The following is a 19,293-nucleotide window of genomic DNA, read 5'->3' as shown; positions in this document are numbered from 1 at the left end:
AATGAGCTGATCAAAAAGGATTTAAATAATATAACAGAAAGTGAATTTAGAATAATAGTCATAAAATTAATCACTGGGCTTGAAAACAGTATAGCTGACAGCAGAGAATCTCTTGCTACAGAGATCAAGGGACTAAGGAACAGTCACGAGGAGCTGAAAAACGCTTTAAACGAAATGCATAACAAAATGGAAACCACCACGGCTCGGATTGAAGAGGCAGAGGAGAGAATAGGTGAACTAGAAGATAAAGTTATGGAAAAAGAGGAAGCTGAGAAAAAGAGAGATAAAAAAATCCAGGAGTATGAGGGGAAAATTAGAGAACTAAGTGATACACTAAAAAGAAATAATATACGCATAATTGGTATCCCAGAGGAGGAAGAGAGAGGGAAAGGTGCTGAAGGGGTACTTAAAGAAATAATAGCTGAGAACTTCCCTGAACTGGGGAAGGAAAAAGGCATTGAAATCCAAGAGGCACAGAGAACTCCCTTCAGACGTAACTTGAATCGATCTTCTGCACGACATATCATAGTGAAACTGGCAAAATACAAGGATAAAGACAAAATTCTGAAAGCAGCAAGGGGGAAACGTGCCCTCACATATAAAGGGAGACCTATAAGACTCGTGACTGATCTCTCTTTTGAAACTTGGCAGGCCAGAAAGAACTGGCACGAGATTTTCAGTGTGCTAGACAGAAAAAATATGCAGCCGAGAATCCTTTATCCAGCAAGTCTGTCATTTAGAATAGAAGGAGAGATAAAGGTCTTCCCAAACAAATAAAAACTGAAGGAATTTGTCACCACTAAACCAGCCCTACAAGAGATCCTAAGGGGGACCCTGTGAGACAAAGTACCAGAGACATCACTACAAGCATAAAACATACAGACATCGCAATGACTCTAAACCCATATCTTTCTATAATAACACTGAATGTAAATGGATTAAATGCGCCAACCAAAAGACATAGGGTATCAGAATGGATAAAAAAACAAGACCCATCTATTTGCTGTCTACAAGAGACTCATTTTAGACCTGAGGACACCTTTAGATTGAGAGTGAGGGGATGGAGAACTATTTATCATGCTACTGGAAGCCAAAAGAAAGCTGGAGTAGCCATACTTCTATCAGACAAACTAGACTTTAAATTAAAGGCTGTAACAAGAGATGAAGAAGGACATTATATAATAGTGACAGGGTCTATCCATCAGGAAGAGCTAACAATTATAAATGTCTATGCGCCGAATACCGGAGCGCCCAAATATATAAAACAATTACTCATAAACATAAGCAACCTTATTGAGAAGAATGTGGTAATTGCAGGGGACTTTAACACCCCACTTACAGAAATGGATAGATCATCTGGACGCACGGTCAATAAAGAAACAAGGGCCCTGAATGAGACATTGGATCAGATGGACTTGACAGATATATTTAGAACTCTGCATCCCAAAGCAACAGAATATACTTTCTTCTCGAGTGCACATGGAACATTCTCCAAGATAGATCATATACTGGGTCACAAAACAGCCCTTCATAAGTTTACAAGAATTGAAATCATACCATGCATACTTTCAGACCACAATGCTATGAAGCTTGAAATCAACCACAGAAAAAAGTCTGGAAAACCTCCAAAAACATGGAGGTTAAAGAACACCCTACTAACGAATGAGTGGGTCAACCAGGCAATTAGAGAAGAAATTAAAAAATATATGGAAACAAACGAAAATGAAAATACAACAATCCAAACGCTTTGGGACGCAGCGAAGGCAGTCCTGAGAGGAAAATACATTGCAATCCAGGCCTATCTCCAGAAACAAGAAAAATCCCAAATACAAAATCTAACAGCACACCTAAAGGAAATAGAAGCAGAACAGCAAAGGCAGCCTAAACCCAGCAGAAGAAGAGAAATAATAAAGATCAGAGCAGAAATAAACAATATAGAATCTAAAAAAACTGTAGAGCAGATCAACGAAACCAAGAGTTGGTTTTTTGAAAAAATAAACAAAATTGACAAACCTCTAGCCAGGCTTCTCAAAAAGAAAAGGGAGATGCCCCAAATAGATAAAATCATGAATGAAAATGGAATTATTACAACCAATCCCTCAGAGATACAAACAATTATCAGGGAATACTATGAAAAATTATATGCCAACAAATTGGACAACCTGGAAGAAATGGACAAATTCCTGAACACCCACACTCTTCCAAAACTCAATCAGGAGGAAATAGAAAGCTTGAACAGACCCATAAGCAGCGAAGAAATTGAATCGGTTATCAAAAACCTCCCAACAAATAAGAGTCCAGGACCAGATGGCTTCCCAGGGGAGTTCTACCAGACGTTTAAAGCAGAGATAATACCTATCCTTCTCAAGCTAGTCCAAGAAATAGAAAGGGAAGGAAAACTTCCAGACTCATTCTATGAAGCCAGTATTACTTTGATTCCTAAACCAGACAGAGACCCAGTAAAAAAAGAGAACTACAGGCCAATATCCCTGATGAATATGGATGCCAAAATTCTCAATAAGATACTAGCAAATCGAATTCAACGGCATATAAAAAGAATTATTCACCATGATCAAGTGGGATTCATTCCTGGGATGCAGGGCTGGTTCAACATTCGCAAATCAATCAACGTGATACATCACATTAACAAAAAAAAAGAGAAAAACCATATGATCCTGTCAATCGATGCAGAAAAGGCCTTTGACAAAATCCAGCACCCTTTCTTAATAAAAACCCTTGAGAAAGTCGGGATAGAAGGAACATACTTAAAGATCATAAAAGCCATTTATGAAAAGCCCACAGCTAACATCATCCTCAACGGGGAAAAACTGAGAGCTTTTTCCCTGAGATCAGGAACACGACAGGGATGCCCACTCTCACCGCTGTTATTTAACATAGTGCTGGAAGTTAGCATCAGCAATCAGACAACAAAAGGAAATCAAAGGCATCAAAATTGGCAAAGATGAAGTCAAGCTTTCGCTTTTTGCAGATGACATGATATTATACATGGAAAATCCGATAGACTCCACCAAAAGTCTGCTAGAACTGATACATGAATTCAGCAAAGTTGCAGGATACAAAATCAATGTACAGAAATCAGTTGCATTCTTATACACTAACAATGAAGCAACAGAAAGACAAATAAAGAAACTGATCCCATTCACAATTGCACCAAGAAGCATAAAATACCTAGGAATAAATCTAACCAAAGATGTAAAGGATCTGTATGCTGAAAACTATAGAAAGCTTATGAAGGTAATTGAAGAAGATTTAAAGAAATGGAAAGACATTCCCTGCTCATGGATTGGAAGAATAAATATTGTCAAAATGTCAATACTACGCAAAGCTATCTACACATTCAATGCAATCCCAATCAAAATTGCACCAGCATTCTTCTCGAAACTAGAACAAGCAATCCTAAAATTCATATGGAACCACAAAAGGCCCCAAATAGCCAAAGTAATTTTGAAGAAGAAGACCAAAGCAGGAGGCATCACAATCCCAGACTTTAGCCTCTACTACAAAGCTGTCATCATCAAGACAGCATGGTATTGGCACAAAAACAGACACATAGACCAATGGAATAGAATAAAAACCCCAGAACTAGACCCACAAACGTATGGCCAACTCATCTCTGACAAAGCAGGAAAGAACATCCAATGGAAAAAAGACAGTCTCTTTAACAAATGGTGCTGGGAGAACTGGACAGCAACATGCAGAAGGTTGAAACTAGACCACTTTCTCACACCATTCACAAAAATAAACTCAAAATGGATAAAGGACCTGAATGTGAGACAGGAAACCATCAAAACCTTAGAGGAGAAAGCAGGAAAAGACCTCTCTGACCTCAGCCGTAGCAATCTCTTCCTCGACACATCCCCAAAGGCAAGGGAATTAAAGCAAAAGTGAATTACTGGGACCTTATGAAGATAAAAAGCTTCTGCACAGCAAAGGAAACAACCAACAAAACTAAAAGGCAACCAACGGAATGGGAAGATATTTGCAAATGACATATCGGACAAAGGGCTAGTATCCAAAATCTATAAAGAGCTCACCAAACTCCACACCCGAAAAGCAAATAACCCAGTGAAGAAATGGGCAGAAAACATGAATAGACACTTCTCTAAAGAAGACATCCGGATGGCCAACAGGCACATGAAAAGATGTTCAGCATCGCTCCTCATCAGGGAAATACAAATCAAAACCACACTCAGGTATCACCTCACGCCAGTCAGAGTGGCCAAAATGAACAAATCAGGAGACTATAGATGCTGGAGAGGATGTGGAGAAACGGGAACCCTCTTGCACTATTGGTGGGAATGCAAATTGGTGCAGCCGCTCTGGAAAGCAGTGTGGAGGTTCCTCAGAAAATGAAAAATAGACCTACCCTATGACCCAGCAATAGCACTGCTAGGAATTTATCCAAGGACACAGGAGTACTGATGCATAGGGGCACTTGTACCCCAATGTTTATAGCAGCACTCTCAACAATAGCCAAATTATGGAAAGAGCCTAAATGTCCATCAACTGATGAATGGATAAAGAAATTGTGGCTTATATACACAATGGAATACTACGTGGCAATGAGAAAAAATGAAATATGGCCTTTTGTAGCAACGTGGATGGAACTGGAGAGTGTGATGCTAAGTGAAATAAGCCATACAGAGAAAGACAGATACCATATGGTTTCACTCTTATGTGGATCCTGAGAAACTTAACAGGAACCCATGGGGGAGGGGAAGGAAAAAAAAAAAAAAAAAAGAGGTTAGAGTGGGAGAGAGCCAAAGCATAAGAGACTGTTGAGAACTGAGAACAAACTAAGGGTTGATGGGGGGTGGGAGGGAGGAGAGGGCGGGTGATGGGTATTGAGGAGGGCACCTTTTGGGAGGAGCACTGGGTGTTGTATGGAAACCAATTTGACAATAAATTTCATATATAAATAAAAAAAAAAAGTAAAAAAAAAAAAGAATCAAGAACAGAATGTAGTGCATTAAAAAAAAAGTTGATAATTCTTTGGGATACTGAGTGGTGCAGATGGCTTTTCTAATTAGTAGAAAATCATCACAAGTAATTTTTGTTGGTGTTTTACTCTAAATTATTTCACCTGAATTTTCTCATAGAAACTGTTCACCAGGTAATTGACCCACATTTCTTTTAAGTTGCCTCAAACATTTTATAAAAACAAAAGCCAAGATAGAAGTAAATATTTTAATTTTTTTTTTCAACGTTTATTTATTTTTGGGACAGAGAGAGACACAGCATGAACGGGGGAGGGGCAGAGAGAGAGGGAGACACAGAATCGGAAACAGGCTCCAGGCTCTGAGCCATCAGCCCAGAGCCCGACGCGGGGCTCGAACTCACGGACCGCAAGATCATGACCTGGCTGAAGTCGGCCGCTTAACCGACTGCGCCACCCAGGCGCCCCTAGAAGTAAATATTTTAAATCTTGACTCTTATATTAGAAACACGCCAGGGAAGAAAGGTCTTATAACACAGACCATTATTCCCATAAAATTAACCCCAGAAAACAGTTTGCTGTATACATAACTTGCCCCAAAGAGAATAAAATTTATCTTGGGCATCTCCCACAATTACTTCCTTTCCTAATCCCATTCCTGGCCCCTAACAACCCAAGGTCACACCCTGAAGACTCTTTGTGTATGCATACTCTTTAATCTTTTATGATAACATAAGACTCATACAGAAAATTGCAGTTGGCTCAATGAATTTCCCCAAACCAAACCCTCTCATATAACTAGCACTTACACTGTGAAGCAGGATCCTATTACGAGCGCCCCAGAAACTCCCTTTGTACTTTCCTTCAGAAAATACCGCTCACCAGTGGTAAACAATATTTTGGCTTCTAACAGCATAGATTGCCTCTTTTGTACTTTGTTTAAACGGAATCATATAGCATAATGCTTTTGTGTCTGGCTTTTGGAGTTCAACATTTTGTTAGTGGCATTCGTTCATATTGTCGCATGATTGCAGATCATTTATTTTCATTGTTGTAAACACATATCTCATTGTGTGAATACGCAACAATTTATTCATCCAGATGGACATTTGGATAGCTTCCAGTTTGAGGATATTATGAATAGCATTGCCATGGACACACTAATTCATGTCTTTTAATGAACATATGTATATATTTAGTTTTACATGTATTTATATTTATTTATACATAGGCATACCTCAGAGATATTAAAGGTTCAATTCTACACCACAGCAATAAAGCAAATATTGCAATAAAGTGAGTCAAATGGATTTTTTGGTTTCCCAGGGCATATAAAATTTATGTTTACACTACACTGTAGTCTATTAACTGTGCAATAGCATTATGTCTAAAAAAACAATGTACATACTTTAATAAAAAATATTTTAGTGCTAAAAAATGTTAGCCATCATCTGAGCTTTCAACAAGTCATAATCACTGATCACAGGTCACCATAACAAATAAAATAATAATGAAAAAGTTTGAAGTATTGCAAGAATTACCAAAATGTGACAGAGACACAAAGTGAGCAAATGCTGTTGAAAAAATGGTGCTGACAGCCTTCCTCAACACAGCAACACCACAAACTTTCAATTTGTGAAAAAAAAATGTAATATCTGCAAAGCACAATAAAGCAAGCACGATACAATGAGGTATGCCTGCATATTTTATATATATGTTTGTTATATTAATATATTGAAAGAACTTTTTGGTCACAGGTGGTACTTATGTTCATCCTTACTAAATACTTTCAGTTTCCAAAGTGGTTATTCCACTTCACACTTGCACCAGCAGAATAAGAGTCTTCTAGAAAATCTTTTTTCCTATTGAAATTGGAGGACTGTCTACTATTTTCTCAGGGCCATAGTCTCTACTATTGGATTTTATAAACAACTCGATGATTAGTTTCATATTTTTGATACCCACTGTGTTGACCATTCTAGAGGTACAGACATCCTAATGTGGATGTCAGGATTTGTCACATATCTTACCTAAAACAAATTTTTTAATGGAGCATCAAATATTTATCAACCAGCCAGTTCAAAACGAGGGTCTTAAGGTTTTGGTTCCCAAATGCTATGGTCTGATCTGCTATCGCTCTGCAACGAATAAAAGCCAGGTTCAGATACTTGGCATTAGGAAAGAACCACTCCTCTAGAGCCATTCCCTGCAGGCTGAAGCCTGGTACCCTCCGTGGTTCTCTGACCTACAGCGCTAACATCGCCTAGCACATGCTCGTAGCACAGAAACTCAGCCTGCCGCCCCAGACCTACTGGACCAGAATCTTCATTTGGCAAGATCCTCAGGATAATTTGAGCAGTTCTGTAGAGCTGTACAACAAGGTGGAGCCTCAGATGCCAAATTTCACTGATATGAATTAGTAGAGCTTTTGGGGCAGTTCACAGCCTAGGCACATACACCTCCAAAAAGTCACCCAGCGCATCTCTGGGATGTCTTTTCACCCCCTACTGGGTGATGGCCTTAGTGCCTAAAGAGACCAGAGCTTATTGGGAGGACACACACATAAACAAACTAGTACAATGTTGTTGCAGTCATTTACAAGACTTACAGCAAGTGTGATAGAAGAAGAAGGAGGAGGAGGAGGGGGAGGAGGAGCAGGAGGGGGAGGAGGAGCAGGAGGAGGAGAGGGGGAGGAGGGGGAGGAGGGGGGAGGAGGAGAAGGAGAATTAGTTCTGTTTGCAGTTATGGGAGATTTCAGAAAGAGAAGTTGTGCCTGGTCTGGAGTGATAGGGGACAGCCTGCCAGTCAGGGAAGTGGCAATCCAAATCAAGAAAGAAGAAAAGAGCAAGAAAGAGAAAGAGGGAAAAAAAATATCCAGAGAAGTTTCCTTTGCAGCATTTCTTTCTTTACCTTCTGGGCCTTTTCCCCCAACTCTGTGGCCCTCAGATTCCATGCAGTGTCAATATAAACTCTCTTTCCTCCTGCACGTCCCCTCTAGATATGCATTCCTACCAGTCTCTCTCCACCTGCCTGATCACTGTTTCCTAACAGCAGCCACAATGAATGTGCACAGCAGAACTCCAGAGGAAAACACTCAACACAGACAAAAATACAAATGGCATTTCTTGGGAGTTACACTCTGCAAATATCTGAACAGTCAACCCAAGTCTTACTGTTGATACTCAAAAGAATACCTATTATAGGAGTTACATGATGGGATACCTCTCAGGAAATACTCTCTTCCTTTGATTTCTGTGATGCTGTATAATCATGTGATTTCCTTCCAAAATTTCCAAATATGATTTTTCTAGCCCTCTGCCTTCTTACTCTGAATGACAGCTGTTATATTCTAGATTCCCAAAGCCTCAGTCCTCGGCACTTTCTTCCTCTTCCAATTAAAACATAACATTGTTCTCACAGAATACCCAATGGTAATAGCTATACTGATTCCCAAATTCCCACATCTCCTTGTTGGTTCTCTCTTGTGCTCTCACTCTTCTGTTCCATATCCATAAATGTCTACAGGACTTTTATTGGCCTCCAACACTTATGAATAATGCATCAAATGCGTACGTGCAAACCTACACACTCACTCCTCCACTACCAAAACACTCCGCCTAAACAATTCCCCTGCCTTTCAAAATCTTGGAGTTACCACCAATCCATTTTTGTATTTCAGCTACATATACAGCCAACCTGTTGATTTTTTTAAATCTACGTTACATTTTTCATCTTTCTTTGCAACCTCACCAACTGGCAAACAAGATTGCATGCAATTCTAGGGGGCACTGACTATAAGGCCCTCCCTAACTTTCTTATTCAAGAAAGCACAGCAGAACACAGGAGAATGGGAAATAAGAGAACGATTTATGGTGGGGACAGGTTTGAATACTTTGTTTTTTTAACTAAATCATTTACGAAATCCAGTATCTTAATGATGATTAGTCACAGTGATTCACAGCACACCTCACAAGCAATGTCACCTGTGTGACTTGAGACCCAGAAGTTGATGGCATGGAGGGCATGACTCCTTCACATTATCGGCATGTTCATTGTACCTTATAAAGTTCTGGAAACAAATGATCAGTCTTACATGTTACCCACATCTCTGAGGCATCACATTCAGCATGAATTTGACATCCCTTTAATGAGTAGGGAGCAGAATCTTAAAACACAGAAATAAAGGAACAAAGGCAAAGTTCCAGGCTCTCTCCAGGGAGTATTTTACCAAAGGGGACTCATCATTGGGATGCTGGCTTCCAGAGGCCACTATGATCCCTGGCTTCCACCTCTCTCTCCAGAAAGCACATGACTCCAGTCTCTTCACTGTCACCATATGGCCCTGTCCTCTGAATCTCATCCTCCTGGATCTCTCTCTCTTTTTTTTTTTTTTTTATAAGGGAGCTGAATAATCCAGAATAATCTCTTCACCTCAAGGTCCTGAACTAAGTCATACCAGCAGTCTCTCTGCGTTGTAAAGTAACACATTCCCCAGGTTCCAGGGAGTAGGACACGGGAGCCATTATTCCATCTACTATAGGAGGTGAACACGAAAGGTCAAAGAAACCAAACTAGCAAAGCCAAGCACACAGGAAGACATAGGACCTACTTCCAAGCTGCTCCTTTTTAACACCTTAAAAAGTAAACTAATTTTGTTTTTATAAAGATAATGCTTTCAAGTTAAGAAAAACTCAAATAGCCATGATCCTGCAATTTAAATAAACCACTGTTATTCTGAAGGGCAATATGTCACTACTAACTCGAATTAAGCATACACGTATGTTATAACCCACAATGATAGGGGAAATATCAGTGAGGATGCCCGTTTCAGCATTACTTATGGGGCAGAAAGTTGGAGGTAGGCTGGGTATCCAATATTGGAGAAGCAGGTGGGGAAATGTGATGACAGAGACCATGAATATCATCCAGCACCAGGAGGAATAATCAGATGTACCTAGCACTGAAGATGGACCAAAAATAAAATACGAGTACAAACTGGGTAAAAACACAAGGTAATAGCACAGTACTATTTACATAAATCATATATATACACATATATCCCTTACATATATTTTGCAAGAACACACACAAAAATTATATATATCATGGGTGTGTATCTCTAGGGAAGGCATTAAATTGGGATGGGGCGCCTGGGTGGCGCAGTCGGTTAAGCGTCCGACTTCAGCCAGGTCACGATCTCGCGGTCCGTGAGTTCGAGCCCCGCGTCAGGCTCTGGGCTGATGGCTCAGAGCCTGGAGCCTGTTTCCGATTCTGTGTCTCCCTCTCTCTCTGCCCCTCCCCTGTTCATGCTCTGTCTCTCTCTGTCCCAAAAATAAATAAACGTTGAAAAAAAAAAAAAAAATAAATTGGGAAATGATAATAAAAAGGAATAAACAAAACAATGTATAAAAGAGAAAAAATACTCCACTGTTAACATGTTGGTATATTTCTTTTTCCATCTGCATGCTGTTTGTGTGTGTGTGTGCGTATCACTTATATTAAGTAATGGGCGTCACTTACAGTTTTGTATCTGGCACTTTTGAATACTTAACATTAAATCATGAACAGCTTCTCATCTTTAATAGCATCATTATTATTTATTTCATCAGAAAAGATTCCTAGAAATAGAATTACTATGTTAAAGGGTCAAAATATTTTAAATGCTTAATGTATAATGTCAAATTGCTTTCCAGAAAGACTGAACCATTTAAAAATAACACCAGCACTACATGAAAATGTCTGTATCACAGTATTATGAGCATCATCACTACTATTCACTTAAATTTAAAGGTTAAAAGTAGAATCCCAACACTGTTGTATAGATGTTTTGTAACTAGCAAATCTGAGCTTGTTCATGTACAGTTGACTCTCATTATTCAGGGTCATTATTTTGTATAAAGCCTCTACGAATTAGCAAACACTGAACAATTTCTCCCAGGGCAAATAAAGGTTTAGGTCCCTGCAAGCCTCTGCTCACAGCTGATCAATACACAATCTTGTCTTGTGTAGATCTCCATTTAAAGACACGCTATTTAATATATGTCTTATCGATTCATTTACACTGAACTCATGGCCAACAGCACTATACCTCAGGCCTCCAGGAGGCCTACCTAACGCACACCTTCTCTCTAGAAGGCACACCACAGCCTTCTTGCACTTAGGAACACTAGTCAGCACTTCAGTACTAAGCACGGGGGCCACTTAAAACAGCAAAATCAACAAAATCACAAAAATGAAAAATATCAGGGCAGTATACAGACTTTAAAAGAGACACTTGTTTACAGCGTCAGAGTTGAAGTAAGAAAGGAGACCATCAGCTTGTTGGACATCAGCTGGGAACGTAAGCATCACGTGACTCCACGTTGCACCACTACCATGAAAGTGCCACGAGCACTGATTTGAGGAGTACAAACAAATTACAGCAAGTAGGTAAATCTGGACATATGGAATCTATGAATAATGAGGATTAACTGTACTTATGTATCATTTTAATTTCTTCTGTCTTAAAGTCTTCAAATTTTTGTCCTTTTTGTCTATTTAGTCATTAGTACATTTATTATCCACTTATATCAATTATTCATATATTTAGAATATTAGCCTTTTATTTCTTTGGTTTGGGACAAATACTTTATCAGTTTGTTGTCTATTGATTTTGTTCATTTTTTTATTTACGTAAGTTTTGTAATTTCAGTATGGTAAAATCTATTCCTCCTTTTTCTTCATGATACTTTCATTGGTGCTATTCCTAGAAAGCTCTTCATATCCAGAGATTAGGTACATAGTCACATAAATATTCTTTATTCCTGTATAGATTCAATGTTGTGTTTAACCATCTGTTTACGGTCCATATTGGCATCTGGTATTAAGAGTGATTCTTATTTGGGGTCCCTGGGTGGCTCAGTCATTTGAGTGTCCAACTCTTGGTTTCGGCTCAGCTTATGATCTCACAGTTTATGAGTTTGAGCCCCGTGTTGGGCTCTGCACTGGCAGCACAAAGCCTGCTTGGGATTCTCCCTCTCCCTCTCTCTCTCTGTCCCTCCCCCACTCATACTGCCTCTGCCCCTCTCAAAATAAATAAATATACTTTTAAAAAAGTGTTTCTAATTGTTCTTCTAAACAATAAATATTCCTGGTGATATTTATTTAGGAATCCATCTCTTCTAACTTTACTGAGATATAATTTATGTATAACATTGTGTAAATTTAAGGCATACAATGGAATGATTTGATACACATGTATATTGTGAAATGCTTACCATAATAAGGTTAGTTAACATGTCCTTTACCTCACATAATTGCCATTTTTTGCTGTCATTATGGTGAAAACATTAAATCTCTACACTCACAGCAACTTTCAAGTATACAACACACTATTGTTAACTATAGTCACCATGCTATATGTTAGATCCCCAGAACCTATTCACCTTGTAACTGAAAGTTTGTACCTTTTTACCAACATCTCTCCATTTTCCCCACCCATCAGACAACCACTCTACTCTATAGGAGTTCACTATTTTTAGATATAACCTCCAAGTGGGATCATACGGTATTTCTCTTTCTCTGGCTGATTTATTTCACTTAGCATAATGCCTTCAAGTTCCATCCATGTTGTTGCAAATGGCAGGACTCCTTTTTTATAGCTGATTTTTAGTTGTTGGTGTCGTATTCTAAAACTACTAAATGTGTTCATTAGGTCTTAAAGTTTTTGGTAGAGTCTTTAAGATTTTCTATATACAAGATTACGTCATCAACAAATAGAGACAATTTTACTTCTTCCTTTCTGACTTGCATCTTTAATTTCTTTTTCTTGCCTGACTGGTCTGGCCAGGACATCCATTACTGGGTTGAACAGGACTCATACAGTGGGCACCTTCATCTCCCTCGCCATCTGAGAGGAAAAGCTTTCAGCTTTTCACTGTCGAGTACGATGTTATCTGTGGGTCATATGTATATTGTTCCTTTAACCATGGGCTTAACCATTAACTAATAGTCAACCAAGGGTAATAGTTCTTACCCTTGGAGAGAGGTCTATCAAAGTACACTTTCCTACCATCATACACTTCTACCCCAAGGCTACTGTTCCTCTGTGGCTCTTCCTGGAACTGCTGACAGGATGTCAATCCACTTATACTAGCTGAGAGGAACTGCCTATCAGCACACTAATACTTCCCTCTTAGAGGGAACAACCTAACAACCCTAGTCACACAGCCTTATTTAGTGTGTCTTTCCAGAGTAGCATATTTAAAGCTTCTTCATTTTTATTTTGCTTCTGACCTCCTCTTGGCACCTCAGTACTGCATTGATGTTGGCTCTATCTAGTGACCTGGGCTCTACAATCTCTCGTAAGCAGCCATTTTTAGTTCTGTGTGACAGCTACTTCTGCTGCCTCTTCCTATGACATAGCTCTAGCCTGTGAGATCAACCTCCCTTTCCGCACATGTTATTTCCAGCTGCAGAATCATCCCAAGTACACTTCTGATTTTCATCATGTTGTGTCCCTAGAGCTAACAATTAGGACTAATACTCGTGACTTGTTCTCCTCAAGGTTTTCCTTAGCTTTTGAAAATCCCACAGTGAGTAGCATCTGCTTTTCCTACAACTTTCTCTGCAGTATTTCAAGTTAAAATGCTGGTCTTATTATTTTCAGAAGGGTTAAACAGAACGTATAACCTAGTCTTCAAGCTGAATGCTTTTCTTCCTAACACATACAGGGCTAACACCACTTGGCTTTCTTCCTTTCACTTGTGTTGGATCTCTTCCCAGCCATTCGTTTTCCTAATGTCATCTCCTTAAATCTGTTTTGTGGGATCTCCCACAGTGAAAAATATAAGTAATTTCTGAGAATGCCAAAAGAATCAACTGTTCAAACAAATCTTGTCTACTGTCACATAACCTAGCCATGATGTTTGCTGAGGCCCCTGTGCTCACGAAGGGCATCCACAACCCTCACCACCTGAACATTGTGTATCTGTTCAAGTCCATTCTATACTCAGTCAAGACGCATATAAAAATCGACACCCACCTGTGAACTCAGCTGCCCTAAGCTGTCGTCACCACCCAAGTAAAATACAGCATGGCCTGAGATGGTCACTCTCCCAATCAGGCTACATCCATAAAAAGCCAAATGGATGAATGCAAAACCAGCTTTGTTGCAAACCATCAAGTTTGAACTTCACGTAGGCGGGTGCCCACAAAAATTTCAATCTCTAGGTTTTATTGTACTGCCTAAATCCCAGTCTTTTTCTGTTCTTCTTCAAGAAGATAACTATTGTGTTATGAGGACGTAAATAACAACCTGAGTTGTGAGCCAAAGGAGAAATCAGACAAAAGAATAAGGCAGCTGCAATATGTGAGGGCCCGGTGAGAAGACTCGTCTCTCCCTTCATACTTCGCAGGGAAGTCTGAGCCTGCCATCAGTCCACCCCACGAGGACTCCGTCTAGGGAACCAACATGCTCGCATCCTTGCTTTACGCTGCTCTTGGGTAGAGGGAGTTAGAGAATGACATCTGAGAGAGTAAATTTACCAAACAGGGAAATATGCACCAATAACTGGAAATAAAACGTGAGACAAGAAGCCAGAAGTGCTCCGGAAAACAGTGGTGTGTGTGAGACCTGTTCCTCGAGCACTCGCCTATGGTTCTTAAGTGTATGGAATAATGATATAATGATGGAAAGCACGGAAATATGGTAAAAACTCTATCTATCATCATCACCCTCATCATCATTATCATGCTATTATTCCTAACTTGGTTGAGAGATGGAAAGTCTGGATAGAAGAGAGAGAAGTGATCTATAATCTGAATAAACTCATATTCACATTTTCCTCTCCTCCATTAAGACTGTAAAAGCCTATAAAAGAGTTACAGTTCATAGAAAAATAGTAATATTACCTTGACAAGAAATATATAGATTATGTCATTGGCTATTTTTTCTTTTGAGGTTTTCATGGCATTGCCAGGAATCCTAAGGTCCTTAAAACTTATTGTAGAAAGCCCCTTTCTTTGAGCTTTTCTGTTAGAAGTCAGAGTCTACGAGCAATTTCTCTACTCAGCATTTTGACCTGAGTGCAAAGAAGTGAAAATCCACGCTTTGGATGCAGGAGAGAAAACACAGAAATTTCAGAAAAGAGCTAGAAATCAGGGCTTATGGGGACACAAGACCAAAGGCTGTTGGGAGGCTAATCTTCTTTTTTTTTTTTTTTTTTTAATTTTATTTTTGGGACAGAGAGAGACAGAGCATGAACGGGGGAGGGGCAGAGAGAGGGAGACACAGAATCCGAAACAGGCTCCAGGCTCCGAGCCATCAGCCCAGAGCCTGACGCGGGGCTCGAACTCACGGACCGCGAGATCGTGACCTGGCTGAAGCCGGACGCTTAACCGACTGCGCCACCCAGGCGCCCCGGGAGGCTAATCTTCTTGGGAGAGTTTGGATTCTCCACACAAAGCTTGAGACGGGAAGAAACATAGTTTGGAGTGGGTGTATTCTGCCCTACCTTGAATTTGCATTCAGAACTAAAGAACATTTAACTGAGACAAGACCCCACAAGAAAAGAAAGGAGGTTTCTAAAGGTCAAGATGTAGAAGATACCAAAATGACTAGAATCTGCTGCTGAAGAACTTGACATTATCCATTTCAACCCCAACTTAGAATGATATCTCTTTTCATACCATCACTAAGACTGTGTGTAATTAAAAGCAATTAAGTAGTTGCTCCGAACTCATTGCATCTGTCAAACTGCCTTAATATAGTCCATCTCGGGACCTAAGGTAGATATAATATCCACATCAAACATAAAATTGACATCAAATAACTTATAACTTAAGTAAAGTGAAGCATTAAAACCCATGTGACATACGAAAGCTTAATAATAAAACACAAAAACTCAATGGACATTTGCTTCAGTTGAGCCATGACTTTCCTAGGATTCCAGCTCCACCTGCGTAAATGGAGTGACCACAGTCAGCGATCTCCAAAGCTCGTGCCAGGGCCCAAGTTCTTCCATGTATAAATGACTCTCCCTGTTCTCTAGCTGCTCCTTCACAAAGGTCCAAGTCTCCAAGAAGCATTGGACAGTGGACAGGACCCCTGAAGCATCATCCTTTTTGTTCCCAACATTAGGACCAGGACAGTAACACGTGTTCAGTTCCGCAGGTGTCCCATGGACACCTTTTACTCCCTTTCTGCCTTTTGGTTATGCAGCAAGAGGTAGTCAATACACCCGGCAACCACAAGCAAGCCAAGAAACGGAACATTAGCAACATTCCCACCAGCCCCATCTCTTCCCCATTCCAGTGACAATTCATTCCCCATCCCCACAAGAGAAGAGCACCATTTTCACTTACAAGACAATTACTTCCTTGTTTTTTTAATTTTTTAAGTGTTTATTTTTGAGAGACAGAGACAGAACATGAGTGGGGGAGGGGCGGACAGAGAGGGAGACACAGAATCCCAAGCAGGCTCCAGGCTCCCAGCTCTCAGCACAGAGCCCGACGCGGGACTTAAACTCGTGATCATGACCTGGATGAAGTCCGACACTTAACCGACTGAACCACCCACGCGCCCTTCCTTGCCTTTTTTTTATAGTCTTACTACCACCCATGTATGAATCCATCCCTAAATGACATGGCTCCAAACTGAGTTTTGGAACTTTATATGAATGAACTATTACTGTTCTATTCTTTCATGTCTTCTTTCTTGTGGTACACATTTTATTTGCAAGATAAATCCAAGTTGAGTATATCTAAGATTCATTTTAATTGCTCTGTAATATACTCTTCCATGAATCAAACAGGGCTTTTTACCCATTCTCTTGTTGGTGGAAGGACGTTTGGGTTGTTTTCAATTTGGGGCTATTACATAAATGATGATATGAAGATGGATGTACATGTATATGCATTCTAAAGCACATGTGCACGCACCTTGTTATTTGGGAACCAGCCAGGTTATGGAATAAACTCACCTTCCCACTATTACAAAGTGCCATAAGGTGTTCTGTTTCGGAAGGGGTAGTACCAATGCATATGATGGATTTACAGAAAGCAAGGAGAGAAAGAGGAGAAGGAAAATGGCAGGGGCTCATTATCTGTATTTTCTGGTAATGAAATTCTGTATAGTTAAAAACAAATCCCTCTTTGGGTTTTGTTTTTGAGGGTTTTTTTCATGGATTTTTTTTTAACTGCCCACTATTATTAGGCCTCCAAATGATAACAGTTCCTCCTGTAACCGGACCACTGCCATGTACTGACAAATTTAAGTCTATTGGAGTTAACTGAATTTATTTATTAACTATGGTCTCTTAAGATTCAAATTACTCAGGCCCTAGATGCAAAAGTATATATTCTCTAACCTTTTCATATTTCTACCTACTCTAACTAAGCTTTGTGCAGGTACCACATTCTAGGATCTTTCCAAAATCAGGGAAGATTGCTTTCTCTGTAGTCGTTAATACTTTAATTTCTGTAACTGTAACAAAATAGAAATTTTACGGTTCTCCGAAAGACCTACCAAAGAGTTTTTGATGTCCTCTGAAGCCCCATCAAATACGCCCAAATAACACTGTCCTTCCTGCTCATTCCCAGTAGTTGGGAAAATGTAGTCCAAGCAAACCAGAACTCTAAACTGGCCCAAGAGAGAAAGATGTTGCAAGAAATTTCAACGTGCAAGAAACACAGGCTGCTGCTCCAGGAAAAATGAGGGTGTGCCCTCATTCTGTTTTATACCCTTCTCCATGGCAGAAGTTGAATCTGTTCATAGACTCCTCCTGCGTTTAATCCCACTCAACCTCTTGCAGGTGAATCTCAATAATGTTTAGACAAAAGACCTTCTTTTCAGTCAGGATAAACTGGGTAAAAGCTAACCCATTTTAATAAAAAGACCCCAAAATGCAGTGGCTTAAAAGAATAGGCATTTTTCTTACTCATACAATGATGAGGAGGCCTGGTCTGCAGGGTGGCTCTGCTCCAGATGGTCATTCAAGGATACAGATTTCCTCCTTCTCACTGCTTCACTATTCCAAACCATTGTCCATTTCTGAATGCTTAAAACTGGACTGTAGGCATTCCCATGCTGTAGCTAATAAGAACTGAAAAGAGAAAAAAATCAAAGGCAAAAATTTCCTTTTAAGCAAGTAAAGCTGAAGTTGGAATACATATAGCTGTAAGATTTCCATGTTTTACTCAAAGAGGAAAACTACTAAATTTCCAATGTAGAAATTTTATCAATTTTACAATCTCTTCCAGAAAATGGAAGAGCTACAACATTCTTCAACCCATTTTATGAGACCTATATTACTCTAATACCAGGCAGACAAATAGATTACAAGAAAACCCTAGAGCAATATCCCTCATGAATATAAGCACAATAATCCTCAACAAGATATTAGCAAATAAAAATCCAGTGTTATATAAAAATAGATCTCATCACAACCTAGTGGGATTCATCTAAGGCAGGCAAGGCTGGTTCAGCTTTCAAAAACCAGCATATGTGATTCACCATATTAACAGACTAACAAAAACTGTATTAACATCTCAATAGATGCAGGAAAAACATTTGATAAAATTCAACATCCCTTTATGCTAAAAACTTTTACCAACTACAAAGAGAACTGAACCTACTAGAAGGGCATTTACAATAATATCAATGCATCTAACATCACACTTAATGATAAGAGACTGAATGCTATCCACCTAAGATCTGGGGGAAAGCAAGGCTATCCTCTTTCCCCCCACTGTTATTCAACACCAGACTGTAAGTCCTCACCAGTCAATACGATAATAAAAAGAAATAAAAGGCACATAAATTGGAAAGAAAGCAAGCAAGCAAGCAAGCAAGCTGTCTTTATTCTGAACACGTTTGTCTATAGAAAGGATCCAAAAGATTCTACAAAATAACTCCTTGATCAAATAAGTGAGCTTAGCAAGACTGCAAGATACCATATTACTATACATCAGGAATAAACAACTTGAATTTGAAACTTAAAAAGAAAAACATTTAAAATAGCACCCCAGTAATGAGGCTTGGGTATAAATCTAACAGAAGATGTGTAGGATCTATATGCTGAAAACTACCAAACATTGATGAACGAAATCAAGAAGCTCCCAACAGAAGGAGGGATCATTGTCATAGATTGGAAAATTCCATATTATTAAAGCCATCAGTGCCCCACATTTGGTGTATAAATCCAATGCAATGTTAATCTGAGTCAGCAACCTTTTCTGTAGATAATTAACAACTGAGTCCAAAATGTACATTGAAGTCAAAGGAATTCAAGTAATCGAAAACAATTTTGAAAAGAGGAACAAATTAGAAGACTCATAACATCCTGCTTCAATCTTAC

At 39.4% G+C, this 19,293-nt stretch overlaps 1 long non-coding RNA gene across 2 annotated transcripts in view; it reads right to left on the bottom strand.

Moving 5' to 3' along the window:
- LOC147580694 (uncharacterized) overlaps positions 1–19,293 on the bottom strand; it is a 442,720-nt gene that overhangs the window by 301,840 nt on the left and 121,587 nt on the right. For both annotated transcript variants that reach the window (XR_015250754.1, XR_015250753.1), the window contains exon 2: positions 17,875–18,039. This is a non-coding gene — a long non-coding RNA (uncharacterized LOC147580694). The remainder of the gene's footprint in view (positions 1–17,874; positions 18,040–19,293) is intronic.

This window comes from Puma concolor, chromosome B2, assembly GCF_028749965.1.
Source record: "Puma concolor isolate L17-30 chromosome B2, mPumCon1.1.hap2, whole genome shotgun sequence".
NCBI classification, from domain to species: Eukaryota; Metazoa; Chordata; class Mammalia; order Carnivora; family Felidae; genus Puma; species Puma concolor.
This window is presented reverse-complemented; position numbering and strand designations above follow the sequence as displayed.